The sequence below is a fragment of the Dioscorea cayenensis genome, chromosome 20, assembly GCF_009730915.1.
Source record: "Dioscorea cayenensis subsp. rotundata cultivar TDr96_F1 chromosome 20, TDr96_F1_v2_PseudoChromosome.rev07_lg8_w22 25.fasta, whole genome shotgun sequence".
In the NCBI taxonomy this organism is placed as follows: Eukaryota; Viridiplantae; Streptophyta; class Magnoliopsida; order Dioscoreales; family Dioscoreaceae; genus Dioscorea; species Dioscorea cayenensis.
The window spans coordinates 30660464-30676528 of NC_052490.1; the positions used below are offsets into that span (position 1 = coordinate 30660464).

Genomic DNA, 16065 nt, shown 5'->3' on the forward strand with positions numbered 1-16065 from the left:
CAAAAATAAAACCACATATTCACAGTTCTAACACCATTAGCAACCTCCAAAATAATTAAATAATGAAACATTCTGATGGACAGATATCAAAAGGCAGTAAGCATATAGATCAAAAAGTCTGGTCAATTTACCAAAGAGTTACAAAAAGACTGGTGATGAACCAGAACACAAAACCATACACTTTTATAGAAAAGCTCACAAGCATCCAAAGTCAACTGCCAAACGAACATAAACACTCTAATCCATAAAAGAAAAATCTATGTAGGCATTGATCAGAACATCCTAGTAATCATGTGGAAAAAAATAAAAACTCAAAACAAGCATTAGAGGGAGGTAATTTTTCTCATTGCTGATTTCTTCCCTTTATTTCTGAAACTTGACCATGCTTTGTCCCAGTCTCTGGATGTCTCATCACCTGATTTGCAGGAATAAAAATAAACATTCAAATTTGAGAGCTTGCAAAAAATTCACCATATATGCAAAAAAAGTTGAACATGCAATGGAATCAAATCCAGTTCATCTATAATAGAAGAGTTATTATAAGGTTTTTGTTGACACTTTTAAGAATAAATGATCTCTCTCTCCACATTACCATCTATTTAAAAAAACACTGCACAACAAAAACCATCACAAACCATAAAAAATAGAATGCCATGAGAGATACCATAATAGTTCATATAAACATTTGTGAGAGGAGAAGTACAAGAATCAAATATGTTAAGTTCTGAAATACAAGCATTTCTCATCCTTCAGTGAAAAACTAAAAAATTAATCAGCAAGGAAAAAGTACTCAATTTCTATTCACATAACAACCCATCTAAAAGAAATACTCCATTCCATCACAAAAAACAGTTACCATGAAATAAAGAATACCGGGAGAGATAAGATTTCTCCTCATTAACACAAAAAAAAAAAAACAAATAAGTAAATTCACCATTCAAGTAATCCAGACCAGAAACAAAGACATTGTGGAATAGAAATATCACTCTTCCTTTCAAGAAAAAAAAAACAAACACCAATAGAGATACCAAAAGTCCCAAAGAACCAAATTTTCCTATGAATATCGATATCAGAAATCGAAAACATTAATTTTTAAACTAGAAATAAATCTCTTCCTCCAAATTTTCCTATGAACTTAACATATTTGTTTGCATGTTGACAAGTTATAAATTGAATTCTTACCTAACTTAAGAATGCAAGTATCTACTTCAAAGAAGAACGATGAAGAAAATTGTTTTTATGCAACACTTAACCTTGCCTGCATTAATATACAAAGAGTGTTAGGTTTTTAGGTGACCCAACCTAAAAGATACTGCACATGATGTGTGGTTGCTCTGTTGATGTTGTGAACCCACAAACACACTTGCGTGTTCAGCAATATCTTGAGAGCTGAACTTCCAAGTAAGTCTTTGTAAACTTCTTCTCATGATAAAGAAAAAAGTTATAAGAAGGATTATATCTTCTTCCATCTTTGTATTCAACATTGTTGATCATAGCATCAAACGCTAAAAACATGATAGATGATATACTATTCTCAGTCTTAGTTCATCTGATTAAAAGCCATAAAAAAAAAAAGGTATGTGCTTCATCATTGTATATGTTATTCGAGTCTCAGTTATTCCCTCTCTTAGCTCTTATAGTTCCATCACTTGCACTTGCTACTTTTAATTATTATATGAAAGTTTTGTCATTTATGATAATGAAGAAAAAAGCAGTGTTTGTCTTTAATTATATACTAAATAAACTCTTGAAAAATGCCATGGATTCTTGATTAGGTACAAAGAAATGTGAGGTTGAGATCGCTGGTGAAAAGGGAAAGGTTGTTGAGATAAGCGGGCAATGGAGGGGCAGAGAATCTGAATCAATGGATTGGAAAGCAGGCCGCTGGTGGGAGCATGGATATGTTAGACGTATCGAGCTGCCAGAGGATGCGAATTGGAAGAAGATAGAGGCATACATTGATGATGAGAACCTTCTTCAGATAAAAATACCAAAGAATAATTCAGACTCTAATGCTCTTCAAACCAGTGCTGTGGAGCCTAAGGAATCTGAATTTGTATGAATCATGGCAAGCATTGGAAATTTCACTATAAAATTACTTGAACACAAGGATACTACTTCATAACATATGTACTAAATAATACTAAACCTTTACTATAAGCCTCTGAATCTCTTTGTCATGGATGATGGACATAAAAGGTGTACTTGGTGTTGGCAATTACCATACAGTACAAAATGCAGAAAAAAAAAATGGTGAAAATTGTTTGAAGAACACCTGTTTTCTATCCTTCTTAATAAGAATGTAAACCGAAGAACACTAGTTAAACAGAAATAGAGAACCAAGAAGAAAGAATTTCCAAAGATTAAGAGAATGGCATCTTAATCAAATCTGCAACTTGAGAAGCATTAATCAGAATCGAACATTTTATCTATTGATTCTCGGCACATTTAATGACCCATTTGAAGGGACAACACCAACACAATTGTAGAATTAGACATATTGATTGTTCAAATGGGAAATTAGATTTTTCACCTCTAGTTGCATTATTAGAATTCTAATTATACAAAAAGAAACCAATCGAAGGGATAAGGCCAACCAAAAAATTGATGGAGACTGACACTATATCAGATAAAGTTCTTCAAGATGCACAAATCTGGATCACTGGAATGGTTGTGTCTGATAAACGCATTTGACTTTTATATAGAGAGACGTAAATCATGGTAGAAAGGAAACATTCTCTTTCAGGAAAAAAAAATCATCCAGAACTTTGCAAGGTGGAACCACAAGGAGAGCATCAACAAAAAAAAAGCACAAAATGTCACGCTAAAGCTGGTTGATGATAGTTTGTTACACAAAAGAGAAGTGTAAGTAAAATAGTATTGACATGAAGTCACTACATGAAAGAAAATAGAATTTCAAAACATCACTATGACAATGTCCTTAATAATCCCATGAGACAGATTCCAGTCCCTTGTATTTCTTCAAAAATTCAGCATAAGATAAAATAGCTGAAATATCAATGGCCATTCAACTTTTGAATGTCTCCCTTATCCAAAGTAACTGTTTTTGCTACTACGACCAAACTGTGGATTTGGATTAACATGAAAAGCATGTTTGAGGCTTTATTTCCAATAAGAAGCACTCAAATGTTTTTAACAGTTTGGTATATTGGACTTAAGTGGAAATTGAGAAATTGTGCACTTAGTTCAAACAATCTTCAAGTCCTTGATAAGAATCTAGTTTCTCAATTATTTGTCTTTGGAAATCCATCCAGCAATTTACATTGTTGTGTTTCCAACAACTCCAGGTAATGCAAGTAGGGAGAATCTCTTACAGTATTGTTAATTATCATGGAGTGTTGAAGAGGTATCAGTGACAGTCCTTCATATGTCTGAGTCTACCATTCTTTGTTTAGTTAATGCAACAAGTTATTCTTTGATGAACAGTAAGGAAAAAAAGGACATGTTTTTTTTGGTGCTTTCTTTTCAGTCTGATAAAAATTCTGGTTTCCCAATCATTGTGTTTAGGAAAAATCCATTGGACAACATGCTGTTGCTTGAATGTCTTGGGATGAAAAATTTCCAATTACTCCAAACTAAAATATTGTGACAAGTATATTCTCTTAACAGTATTGTTAATCATTGGAATGTTGAAGAGGTGGGTATAATTCTACCATGACATCAACAAGGATGGTTGAAGCTAAGAAAATCAAGCATGAAACAACATATCATTACCATATTAGCAAAAAGTCAAGCATGAAACAAGTTCATCATTTCTAGCATCAGTATCAACAGATTTTAATCTTAAGAAAAATACGGAAGAAGAGAATAAATCTAAGAAAAATCAACATATCATTACCATATTAGCAAAAAAAGTCAATTCACAAATTGGTCATAATCCTTACCACATTCTTCAAATCACTAGATAGCTTGATAGAAATCACCCTATACAATAAGAAAAAAATGCTCGGTACTCCATTAGTAAACAACTCACAATTGATGTTTGCAGTGGCAGTTCACTCAAACCAACAATCCTATACTCTGTGTTTGAAGAAGGAGCTTTTATCCTTAAATTCTTCAGTATCCGTTTTGCCTATCAATCTAGGAAAATGATCATTAGGTAAAATGCTGAGATCAGAACAAATAGCAGCATTTAACCCAATTTCAACTTACTTTTGACCAATCAATTTGAGAAAGTCTATAACTGGGCCAGGTCCTACTATAGTTGTGGTTGAGACATCTGCAAACAAAAGTTAAAGCAATTGATATATAAAATACAATACACAGTCAAACCACTGCAGTGCGCCATGCGCCACCCTCCCCGCCACCACCCTACAAACCACCATCACCCTCTTCACCCTCAAAAACCCAAACTCCTCCTACAACTCCTCCAGCAACGCCTGCGTGTGCTCCCCAACTCGTCGGAATCCCCTCCAAGTAGGCGTGCTTCCCTGAAAACCAACACCTGACAATCCCACAAGCACTGCTGTACTGGCTCCCGCACACCCCCACTATCCACATCGAGCACAACACCGTCGAATTGAGAACTAGAGTTTGCACAGAAAAATAGAAGATTCAGCACATACTGCAAAACACTAAATGTCAATATAACAAAAGAGGGGCAGCATTTAACTCGGCTGAGTATGATATTTTTATCCAAACAACAAAAACAAAGTTCTGTTCAAGTTACACACCTCATATCCACATTTGCAAGGTTTCAGTTGTTGGTCAGTGAGGTCCATCTCCTCCGCACAGAGGGGGCACGTCCTCTCTCCATCATCACTCATGGTCGTCCTTCAATACAGTTTAAATTTCAAAGTCTAAACGCATAATGCACGAAAACCACTACAACAATTCCACGCCTACAACTCAACCAATTCATAGGACACTCCATGACCCGGAGCGAACAGAAACCCTAAATTTTTCAAGCACAACAACAAAAATCCATCCCAAACGCCCTAAAAAAATTTCCATTTTTTTCAACAAATCCAAACAATCCAGTCCCCAGGCTACAAGATCTTCACAATTACTAAAAATCAATCTTTAAAAGAGAGAGAACAGAACCCCTATGCAACACATGAAAATCTCCAAGAAGGGCAAAAGATAAAAACCCCGAAAAAGAAAAAATCAAGATCCAAATCAAAACAACAAAAATTCAACCTAAAAACCCAAAAAAATAAAAAAATCCAGCAAGAAACATCACTATTCATAGCCCATCAAAAAAAGGGGATCGATAAGACGAGACCGGTTGATCTAGGGCTAGAAACACGTCGAGAATCAACACTGATAGAGCAATCAGGAGATCGGGGATTTAGGGCTTACATTGGCGGGATCGTGAGGGCGGTGAGGGCGGAGCAAGAGAGCCGAGAGCGCCGGGAAGAACCAGGGGTCGAGAACGAACCAAGTCCTCTCAGTCTTCCCACTACCGCTCATCACTCACTCTCTCTCTCTCTCTCTCCATCCCTCAACAACCATCACTACCGGCCTCCTCACTCCATCCCTCAACCACCATCACTACCGGCCTCCCTCATCTCCATCTTTCTCTCGCTCTCTCTCTCTCTCCATCCCTCAACAACCATCACTACCGGCTTCCTCACTCCATCCCTCAACCACCATCACTACCGGCCTCTTCATCTCCATCTTCACTGCCCTAAACCACTACTCTCACCGGATAGAAATGCCCTAGCTAATGGAGTATGAGGATTTATACCTAGATTTTGATTGTCCGGCCGTGACGGAGTTTTCCGAAGACCTTCGTTCGCGCTTGATTCCGATTTTGATTGGTGCATGTGAAACTCTTTTTGGGGTATCAAATGACAAAGAGAGAGAGAAAGAGAGGAATTACTTACAATGTCCTCTCACCTACCTCTCTGCCTCTGCTATTCCATTTTTCCAACTCCCTCCTCATTTTTTTAACTTTCAAAAATTTTTTTGGTTCTGTTTTTCAAGCTTTGTGCTGGCAAAGTACTACTTCTTTCAATTGTCTTTTTATTATTATTATTATTATTATGTGCAATTTCTATTTGTAATTAAACTGCATCATCAATGGCAGAGATTCCATAAAGTAATAATTTTTATCATCAATTTGGTCAATAGATCCAAAAAGAGTACAAAGTGAAAAGGGTGGATATATGATGATGGAATTAATTATATATATATATTTAATCTCTAAATTTGGTATGTATCCATCTAAAAATATATTTTGATTAACTCAACAATAAAGTTATTGACATTACGAAAAAATTGAAAGTTTGGTTTTTTCCGGTGCATGATTGTGATGGGGTGTATTTGTGCTTTGATACTTTGTCCATATTGGAAAAAAAAAACAATAATTGAGTTAAAAATTCATTTAATAATTTTGAAAATTTTATTTATTTTTTCTTAAAAAAGAGAAGTTGAGAGAGAAAGACAGCGATGATTTTTTTATATATATATATAAATATGTTAATATACAATGAGTTGTTGAAGAATTATTTAGACATTTTTTTAATATGTTAAACCATTAAAAGATTAGGGTAAATTTCGATGTTAAATAACTAGATTTATAAATTTTAATGAATTATTAAAATAATTGTACATGTAACACAGTCAATTTTTAAAACAAATATAATATATATTGTCTAAAACATAACTTTTATAATAATTAATATTATTAGTAAAATAACAATTAAAAAATTATTTTTATAAATGTTTATTTTCATATATTTTAATAAAATATATTTTTAATATACTACATATATTTTAAACATAACTATTAGCAAAATGTCCAATTTATTCCGATATTTATAAATTTTTTTATTAGGATGAACCATTTATATTACATAATTTGACCAGTCACTATATATAATAATCAATATAAGAATATTTATACCAATAGGAAAATAAAGTGTCATTAAACGTTTAATTTCTTCTAATGCTTATAAAAATTTCGTTAGTATAAATAGTCTATACCTACAAAAATTTAATCATCATTATAGATAAGCATTGATATTAGCTATACTAATGGAAGAATATGCATTTGTAAATATTTGATTTATTCCGATAGTCAAAAAAATTGTGTTGGTATAAAATTGGCAAGAAATATTTTCTCTATTCTGACAATTTTAAATTATTATTGGTAAAAAAAAATCTATAGCTACAGAATTTGATCATCACTATAGATATATATAGTTATGGAATTTGATCGTCACTATAGTAATAGAGCATAATACAATAATAGCTATAATCTGACGTAACTCAAATCCACGAAGAATATCTAGTATTATTGGTAAAAAAATAGTCTATAGCTACTGAATTTTGACCGTCACTATAGATAAAAAGTCGTAATACATAATACTATACTAATCTGAGCGTAAATTGACGAGAGATATCTTATTTATTCTCGACAGCTCTAAAGTATTGTTTGTAAAAACAGTTTATAGCTATAAAATTTGACCGTCACTATAGATAAGTGTCGGTATATGGCAATTTTTTTGTAGTGCAAATGACTAAATTATCTTAATGCTTTTGCATATAATGATTACTTCTGTAACATGACAATGTTGAGAAGGAATTTACGAACGCATGAGAAACAGAGAAATGTAAGTAGAGCGGATGATTTTTAGATAAACCATCTCGTTTATTTTAATTTTTAGTGTTAACAATTAAAAATTAAGATAAAGGAGAAGGTTTGTCTAAAATTCACTAGAAGACCGGATGAGGATTCAAAAAAGGTAAATGCAAATTTTAGGGTAATGTTTTTTTGGTACATCATCAAACTATGGTATATTTTTATTTCGGTCACCAAATTTTAATTTGAATTAAAATGATCACCCAACATTAATTAGATTTCACCAGTAGATCCCTGATAGTTTTCTGCCCCCTTTTGTTTGCGTGACCACTGGAAAAGCTAAGTTAGCTTCCTTGGAACACGCCAGTATATATGCTTGTTTAGCATGTTCACATCACCTAGAAGGTGCCACATCATCCGAAGATGGCCACATCATCTTCATCATCTTTCTACGTGATCTTGAGAGACAAAAACATCAAGGGAGCTTGAGACCCGGGGGTAGCAAGGAAGCAAGAAAGTTGTACACAATTGTGAGGCAAAGATATTTAGAGAGATCATATAATGTTTTTTATATGCTCATTTTGATGCAACATGTATGTGATCGACTAATGACGACTTCAGCACAATTTCAAACATATAGCTAAGGTTTACATTGAAATGAATTGTTTGCTTAAATAACACACAGAGAGCTTGCATGGATAGGATACAAGCTTCCTTATTTTTCTCTCACTAAGATGCTTCTTCTCACTAAGGCCTCGACTTTCTTCCGGCTCCCTTGATGTTTTTGTCTCACAAGATCACGGAGGAAGAAGATCAAGATGACATAGCAGGCTTTCAAATGACGTAACCATCGTTGGATGATGTGGTGCCTCTTGGGTGATGTGGACACGCCAAGCAAGCATATTGCCGTGTTCCAGGGAAGCTGGCTCAGCTTTTCCAGCGGCCACGCAAGCAAAGAGGGAGGGGGGGGGGATGGTTGGGAAATAATCGGATGACATGCGGGTCAAGTCAAATTAATGTTGGGTGACCATTTTGATTCAAATTGTAGTTTGATGACCGAAGTGAAAATAGACCATAGTTTGGTGACTTATCAAAAAAATTACCAACAAATTTTATTACACTCTTATCCGATTACCATCATTCACATTTATTTGCATCTCAAATTCCCATGCATTTAAGAGAAACATGTAATAAACCCAACATTAGTTTCACATCATCTAATTAATAGAGAGTTCATGTGCATAAAAGTGGTGGGCAACCCACTCTATTAAGTTGGTCTTTTGGGGGTGTGGATTCTTCTAGGTGAACTCATACTTGGTGGATGTAGATAAACTGGCTTCGCCCTAGGGTCCTCTGTCCTATGTATGGGTTCCAGATGAACTCGTTTGGTAGGCGTCTAGACTGGCTAGCTGGTTTCGCACTAGAGTATGACAAGGGCATTAGGCTTCAATTGAGGGGCCATGTAATGAACCTACAATTAGCCTCACATCGACTAATTGATAGAGAGTCCATGTGCATATAAGTTGTGGGCAACCCTCCCTCCTAAGCCGGTCTTTTGCAATGAGGATTTACCTTGTGTGCTACATTTGATATGCAATAAACCCAAAATTAGTCCCACATTGGCTAATTGACGGAGAGTCCATATGCATATAAGTGGCAAGCAACCCCATTAGGCCCCGCAGCGATTCCACCCAGCATAGATGAATAAGCTAGAGGCGCCAGGTTAATCTAGGGGCCCATGTCGTCACCCATGTATAGGCTAGAGGACCTCGTCATAAAGCTAGCCAGTCAGTTGTTATGCTAATAAATCTCAAAGAAGTAATTCACGTGTAGATCTACTTGTGAGAATTAATTCCACAACAATTTCACTAAATAACTCGCAGTAAATTAAACCCATTACCCCGCCAATCCAAGAGAATTCAATGCAAAGAAAACACAATCCATAACTCCCATTCATAGATCATTCATCCCTAGTATCCGGATCTATGAAACTAAAATGCAATGAAATTAAGTACCCAAAAAGAAACCCAGGATTCAAGTTGAGAACAATCTCACCCTAATTACACACATTCAAGCAGAGAACACCGATCTGGAAAATCTGAAGAAATTCCTAAGAGAACCAAAAACCGAAAAACCAAACTCCCTCGCTCTCACAACGGAGAGACATCGTGGCCTTCAATCAATCACCGTAGTCAAGTCGCCTCTTTCCTTGCTCGGGCCTTCCTTTTATGTTATTTGGAGTGGTTGGTAAGATGTACCCCGCACTCGAGCTTAACCTCCTCCTCGCTTACTAAATCGACGCGTGTCTTCTTCTTTTTCTTCACCCATTGTCTCTTTTTCCCTTTTCGCCGACCGCTTGATCGGCAACATAACAATACCCCGCTCATAATCGAGGACCTTGTCCTCAAGGTCCAGCTGAGGATACTGAATAAGTAATTGATCAACGTCCTCCCATGATGTCTCTTCAGGTGCTAGACCATGCCATTGAACTAATACTCGTCGGACCCGTTGACCATTGCGTATAATTTGCTTGTATTGAAGAAGCACAGCTGGAACAATTACTGGCCCCTGAGGTGATGACATGAATGGTAATGGCATTGTGGTGAAGCTCGGATGGCCCAAACATGGCTTCAAAAGAGATACATGGAACACCTAATGAATCTTGGTGCCCTCTGGAAGGTGTAAACGGTATGCAACATCACCAATTCTTTGAGCCACCTGAAATGGTCCAAAATACTTCATTCCCAGCTTCTGATTTCTCCTAAGCAAAACAGAATTCTGACGATAAGGTTGCAATTTTACAAAAACCCAATCCCCCTCAGTAAATGCTACTTCTGATCGCTTCTTATCAGCATTGTTCTTCATTCTTATCTGAGCCTTAAGGAGATTGCGCTTTAATTGAGATAGAATTTTCTCTCGTTGGGATAACCACTGTGAAATGAGAGGATGATCATCTCCTACAGCAGTATATGGAACTAAGCCTGGTGGATCGCGACCATACAATACCCGAAACGGAGTCATGCCGGCACTCGTTTGATAGGAGGTGTTATACCAGTATTCAGCCCATGGCAATAAATCCACCCAATTACCATGATTGTCACTAGTGAAACAGCAAAGGTACATTTCAAGGCACTTGTTTAATGCCTCTGTCTGTCCATCCGATTGAGGATGGTAAGCAGTGGATAATTGAATAGTAGTACCCATCTTCGAGAAAAGATGTTGCCAAAATCGACTAGTAAAAGTCTTATCTCGATCGCTCACAATTGACCGAGGAAGCCCATGTAACTTGAAAACTGAATTGATGAAAGCGTCGGCCACAACTACACTGGAAAAATCCTTCTTCAGAGGTATGAAATGGCCATATTTTGACAGCCGATCAACTACCACATATATAACAGAATACCCTTTAGAGCTAGGTAACCCACAGATAAAATCCATGGCTATGTCTTCCCAAACCTGTTGTGGAATTGGTAATGGATGCAATAGTCCACTGGGAGGTGTTGTAAGAGATTTTGCTTGTTGACAAACCATACAACTTTGAACATAAGCTTGAACATCCTGACGCATACCTTTCCAGAAAAATTGAGTGGCCATTCACATATATGTACGGAGGGATCCTGCATGGCCTCCCAAAAGAGAATGATGAAAATCTTGTAGTAACCGTTGTTTCAAATCGGCGTTGTCAGGAATCACTAAACGACCTTTCCAACATAATAATCCTTGCCGCATAGAGTAGCCAGAATTGGGATTGCCTGCTGCCTGTAATTTTACAATCATGGGTCCATATATCGGATCCTGACTCTGCAACAGTTGTAATTCATGGAGAAAAGATTCTTGAGTCTGAGCCGATGTGAGAGCAAAACAACGAGACAGTGCATCCGCCGCCACATTATCCTTGCCTGGTTTGTATTCAATTACAAAATCAAAGCCTAGGAGTTTAGGAAGCCAGCGTTGTTGCTCAGGTGTTTGTATGGTTTGCTAACAAATGTGTCTCAATGCCTGCTGATCTGTGCGGATGGTGAATCGATGGCCCAACAAGTAGTGCCAAAATTTAGTCACAGCTTCAGTGACTGCAAACAATTCCCGAACATATGCGGATTGGTTTTGCATTCTTGCTGACATTTTCTTAGAGAAATAGGCTAGAGGATGATTATTCTGACTCAAAATAGCGCCAATTGCCACACCTGAAGCATCAGTTTCTAATGTGAATGGAATAGAAAAATCAGGTAATGCTTACACAGGAGCAGAAACCATTGCTTGTTTGAGATTCTCAAAGGCCAACTGAGCTGCATCAGACCACCGAAAAGAGTCTTTCCTAAGCAAATCAGTTAATGGGCGTGCCAAAGTGGCATATTGTTGGATGAACTTCCTATAGTATCCACTTAAGCCCAAAAATGCCCGAACTTGTTTAACAGATTGAGGCAGTGGCCATTGGATAATAGCTGAGACTTTGGAGGGATCCATTTCCACCCCTTTAATAGAAACCAAATGACCCAAGTACTCGATTTGCTGTTGGCCAAAACTGCATTTTGACAATTTAGCATACAGTTTATTCTGGTGTAGGGTTGATAAAACTGTCTCCAAGTGTGCTAGATGAAGGGGCCAAGTCTTACTGAAAATCAGTATGTCATCGAAGAAGACCAAGACATATTTCCTTAGAGCAAAGTGAAAAACTTGATGCATGAGAGATTGGAATGTTGCTGGAGCATTAGAAAGCCCAAAGGGCATAACCAACCATTGATAATGCCCTTGATGAGTTCTGAATGCCGTTTTAAATTTGTCATCTGGATGCAATAATATCTGGTGATAACCCGATCGCAGATCCAATTTAGAAAAGAAAACAACACCATGAAGTTCATCAAAGAGTTCATCCACTGTAGGTATAGGATAAGCATCCTTAATGGTAATCGCATTTAATGCTCTATAATCAGTGCAAAAACGCCATGTTCCATCCTTTTTCTTTACTAGAATAATTGGAGAAGAAAAAGGGCTCGTACTGTGTTCAATCAACCCATCAAGTAGCATTTGATGCACCATTTTCTCAATTTCCTCTTTTTGCCTATGAGGATACCTGTAGGGTTTTACCTTCACCGGTGCACTGCTTGGTATAAAAGGTATTTGGTGATCACAAGCTCTAGAAGGAGGTAAACCGGCAGGACTTGAAAAAATTGAATGATATTTCAGCAACAATTCAATGAGATCTTGTGGAGTAGAAGGAAGTAATGTGTCACGAATTTCTGTAGATAAGTTGTGTGAAGTCGGATCCATATGTTGTTGATGAAGATTATCTGAATAAAGTTGTAGTGAATAACATTCTCGTACAGCATTCGTAGCACAGAACCTGTGGAATTGATGTAAGCTTGCAAAAACAGGCTTCTCCACGTGATCACCTTATAATTTCATAAATTAACTATTGTGATAAAATTGAATCACTTTCTTGTCATAATCCACAACATGTGGTCCCAATTTGGCTAACCACGAGGCCACCAATATTAAGTCAGCTCCAGCAATGTCCAATACATAAGCAGGGACTAATAAGGTATAGCCCTGAACTTGAACAGACAATTCTGGAATATGCCCTTCCACTTGCAAGGTTTGTCCATTTCCAACCAAAACCTTCAGTGGTGATGTCGGCAACACATCCAAGTGCAAAAATTTAGCCAGGCTTGGTTGAAGAAATGTATCATCACTGCCTCCATCTAGTAAAATCTTAATTTGTTGGCCTCCCAAGGATCCTGTGAAACGCATAGTTCCAGAAATCATTGTACTGGACATGGCATTTAAGGATAGTTTGGTTCCAGGACCTATGTCACACCCACCCCTTCTACCGAGGTAAATGTGGCACCCATCAGTTAAAATTCCCTTTTAACCGAAACCCGACAACCCTGCTTTTAAAACAAAAATCGCACTCTACAAATCACAATTTACAATTTTCACCAAGTACATGTTCAAATACATAAATACAATAAATATAATCACTCTAATTTATGCGTACAACCGCTACAAGATCACAACACCAACGACAAGAAATAAAGAAATGGGGACCCACCGCAGCTCCCGACTCAACCCCCGACTAGCTCTATACTCGATCAGCAATCTAGGGTCCCGCCTCCGCAGTATCAAAGACATTCATGGGCTATGTCAGAGTGGCTTAATAATTTCAAATACTTAAATACAAAGATATATAAAGTATATAAATACCAACCGCTAAATAATTTTCCAACTTTTCCAAAAATAATAGAATTCTAGCAAAATACATTTTTAAAGAACTTTTTGAAACATAAATTCATCATAAATCAATGTCAAAATAATCGATAATATAAAAATCATTCTCAAATCCATAGCCCCGAAAAACTCTCCCCGACTTAGCCGCGTCAGCGACTAGGCTGGGAGCCGCCAAGGTCTCGTGACTCGACGCTGGCCCATCTGGGTCCCTGTGGTGACCTCGGGATCCCGATGTATCATCCAATCGTGGCCCCTACGCTCCCACCGATCCGGACAAATCAACACCCTGTGTCCACCACGCCACCTCTAAAGGTCCGCCCGGGAACCCACTCATCGCAGTAGGTCGTGCCCAGCTCCGTCACCATCCAAAACCAACATGTAGATGCAAAGAACAATACAAACCGTATAAATCATATCACATGGTCCTTATCCGTGACATCTCACAAGACGATACACGCATAATACCAAGAAAGTCCAACATACAAAAATACCATTCCTACGCCAGAATGAAAACCACTCCCACAAATATCATTTTCAGAAACATTTTAATACACGCATATGATTTCACAAATCATTCCAAATCAAAGCATATATAACCATCCAAAAATAAATTCATGAACCGAATAATTAAATCACATATACATGTATTTCCACTATTCACAAAATACGTATAATTATACAAAACCGATGTATCAATACGATTGTCATAAACATCAACTGCAAGTAAATATACATATATTTTCAATATTATATGCAAATTAAACATTATAAAATGAAATAATTAAACAATTATTTCCAAAATACTAGCCATTAAACAATTATTTCAAAATAATAATAATTAATCAATTATTTAAAAATAATAGCCACTACTAACTCACCCGGTGTCCTTGGGTTCCTTGCTAGACCCTGAACTCCCTCCCAAGACCGAACAACACCCAATGTAATAATATAATAAAAAAATAAATAATATATTTAAACTCAAAAGAAAAATATACAAAAATAATAATCAACCTCTATCGGGCCCACTCACTCCAATCTGTTAAAACACGACTCTGCATAATCCAACTGGCCTCAATTGTATTTAAACCAGCTCAATTTAGGGTAAACATCCTGAATCAATCTCAACCAACCCTAATTCCACTCGAACCAAGTCTCAATTGCACTGAACCAAGCTTAATCAAACTGAACCAGCTTGAACCAACTCAATTCTTATTCAAAAATCTATTGAACCAACTTGGTTCAGTCCAAAAACCCTTAACCCAAATCAACTCGAACCAAACCCAAACTATCTCAACTCGATTTGATCTGCCCAACTCAACCAAATCAATTCAACTCAATCAATTCAATCCAACTCTGGTTTAATCCAACCAAATCAACTCTGGCTAACTCAACCCATTTCAATCTAACCATTATCATTAACACATTAATCATCATCATTATCAACTTAATTAATCAAACCAAACCCTAATCTCGTCGCTACAAGAATCAAGCTACAGAATTCCTAGTAATCTCATCTCCATTTCAAGAAATTTTCAACTCAAATATAGGCTTTTCTCAAAACAATTTCATACACTCATCATCTACAACAACATACCAAGTTTTTCTACTCAAATCCATCATATTTCTTCATCAAATCCACCAAATACACACACACATACATTCAAGTATATAAATAAATAAATCATCAAAATACTTACCAAATAATACTTCATCCATTCTCCCCTCCAAATACCAAACTTAATCTCTTCCAATTTCTCTCCAAATCTCTCACCCTTTTTTTCTTTTTAACTCTCGGGTTACTGTAGCAAAATGGTGGAGAAGAAGATGAACAACACTCAAGCTCTAGATTTTTCTCCAAATTTAACTTTCAGCCGAAATTTACATTTAGTCCCTCAAAACATAATTCCTTACAAAACAGTCCCTGAAAAACTCATGAATGGTCCCTGAATTACAACATAGTATTCTCAAAAGATCCTTTTAAATTATCCAATGGTCCTTGGATTATAGTACAACATTTCAAAAAGATCCCTTCCATCTTACCTTTCAGTCCTTGGATGCCAGAAACATTTTATATCAATCCTTTTTCTATTACTCTTTAACCCAAAATCTTTTATAAACTTTTACACTTAGGTCCTTGTTATTTCCACTTGGGGTTTCTCAACAAGATTACTCAGAGAAAAAAATTTTCATCAGAATCGTAGTAATACCCCCGAATATATTTTCCAACGGTATCCAAAGGTTCGTGGTATTACAATCCTTCTCTTAAGAAAAATTTCGTCCTCGAAATTTCC

General features: G+C 36.5%; 3 long non-coding RNA genes across 3 annotated transcripts; 1 reads left to right on the plus strand and 2 right to left on the minus strand.

The window, feature by feature from the left end:
* Positions 1 to 320: 320 nt before the first annotated feature.
* LOC120251595 lies at positions 321 to 4394 on the minus strand. Its single transcript, XR_005533454.1, has 3 exons — positions 4174 to 4394; positions 3995 to 4101; positions 321 to 415 (listed from the first exon to the last, which is right to left on the minus strand). It is a non-coding gene; the product is annotated as an uncharacterized LOC120251595 (long non-coding RNA).
* On the plus strand, positions 1303 to 2157 carry LOC120251596. The gene is made up of 2 exons (XR_005533455.1): positions 1303 to 1576; positions 1776 to 2157. It is a non-coding gene; the product is annotated as an uncharacterized LOC120251596 (long non-coding RNA).
* A 16-nt stretch (positions 4395 to 4410) lies between the features above and the next one.
* LOC120251594 lies at positions 4411 to 5885 on the minus strand. Its single transcript, XR_005533453.1, has 3 exons — positions 5323 to 5885; positions 4695 to 4794; positions 4411 to 4547 (listed from the first exon to the last, which is right to left on the minus strand). It is a non-coding gene; the product is annotated as an uncharacterized LOC120251594 (long non-coding RNA).
* Positions 5886 to 16065: the final 10180 nt, after the last annotated feature.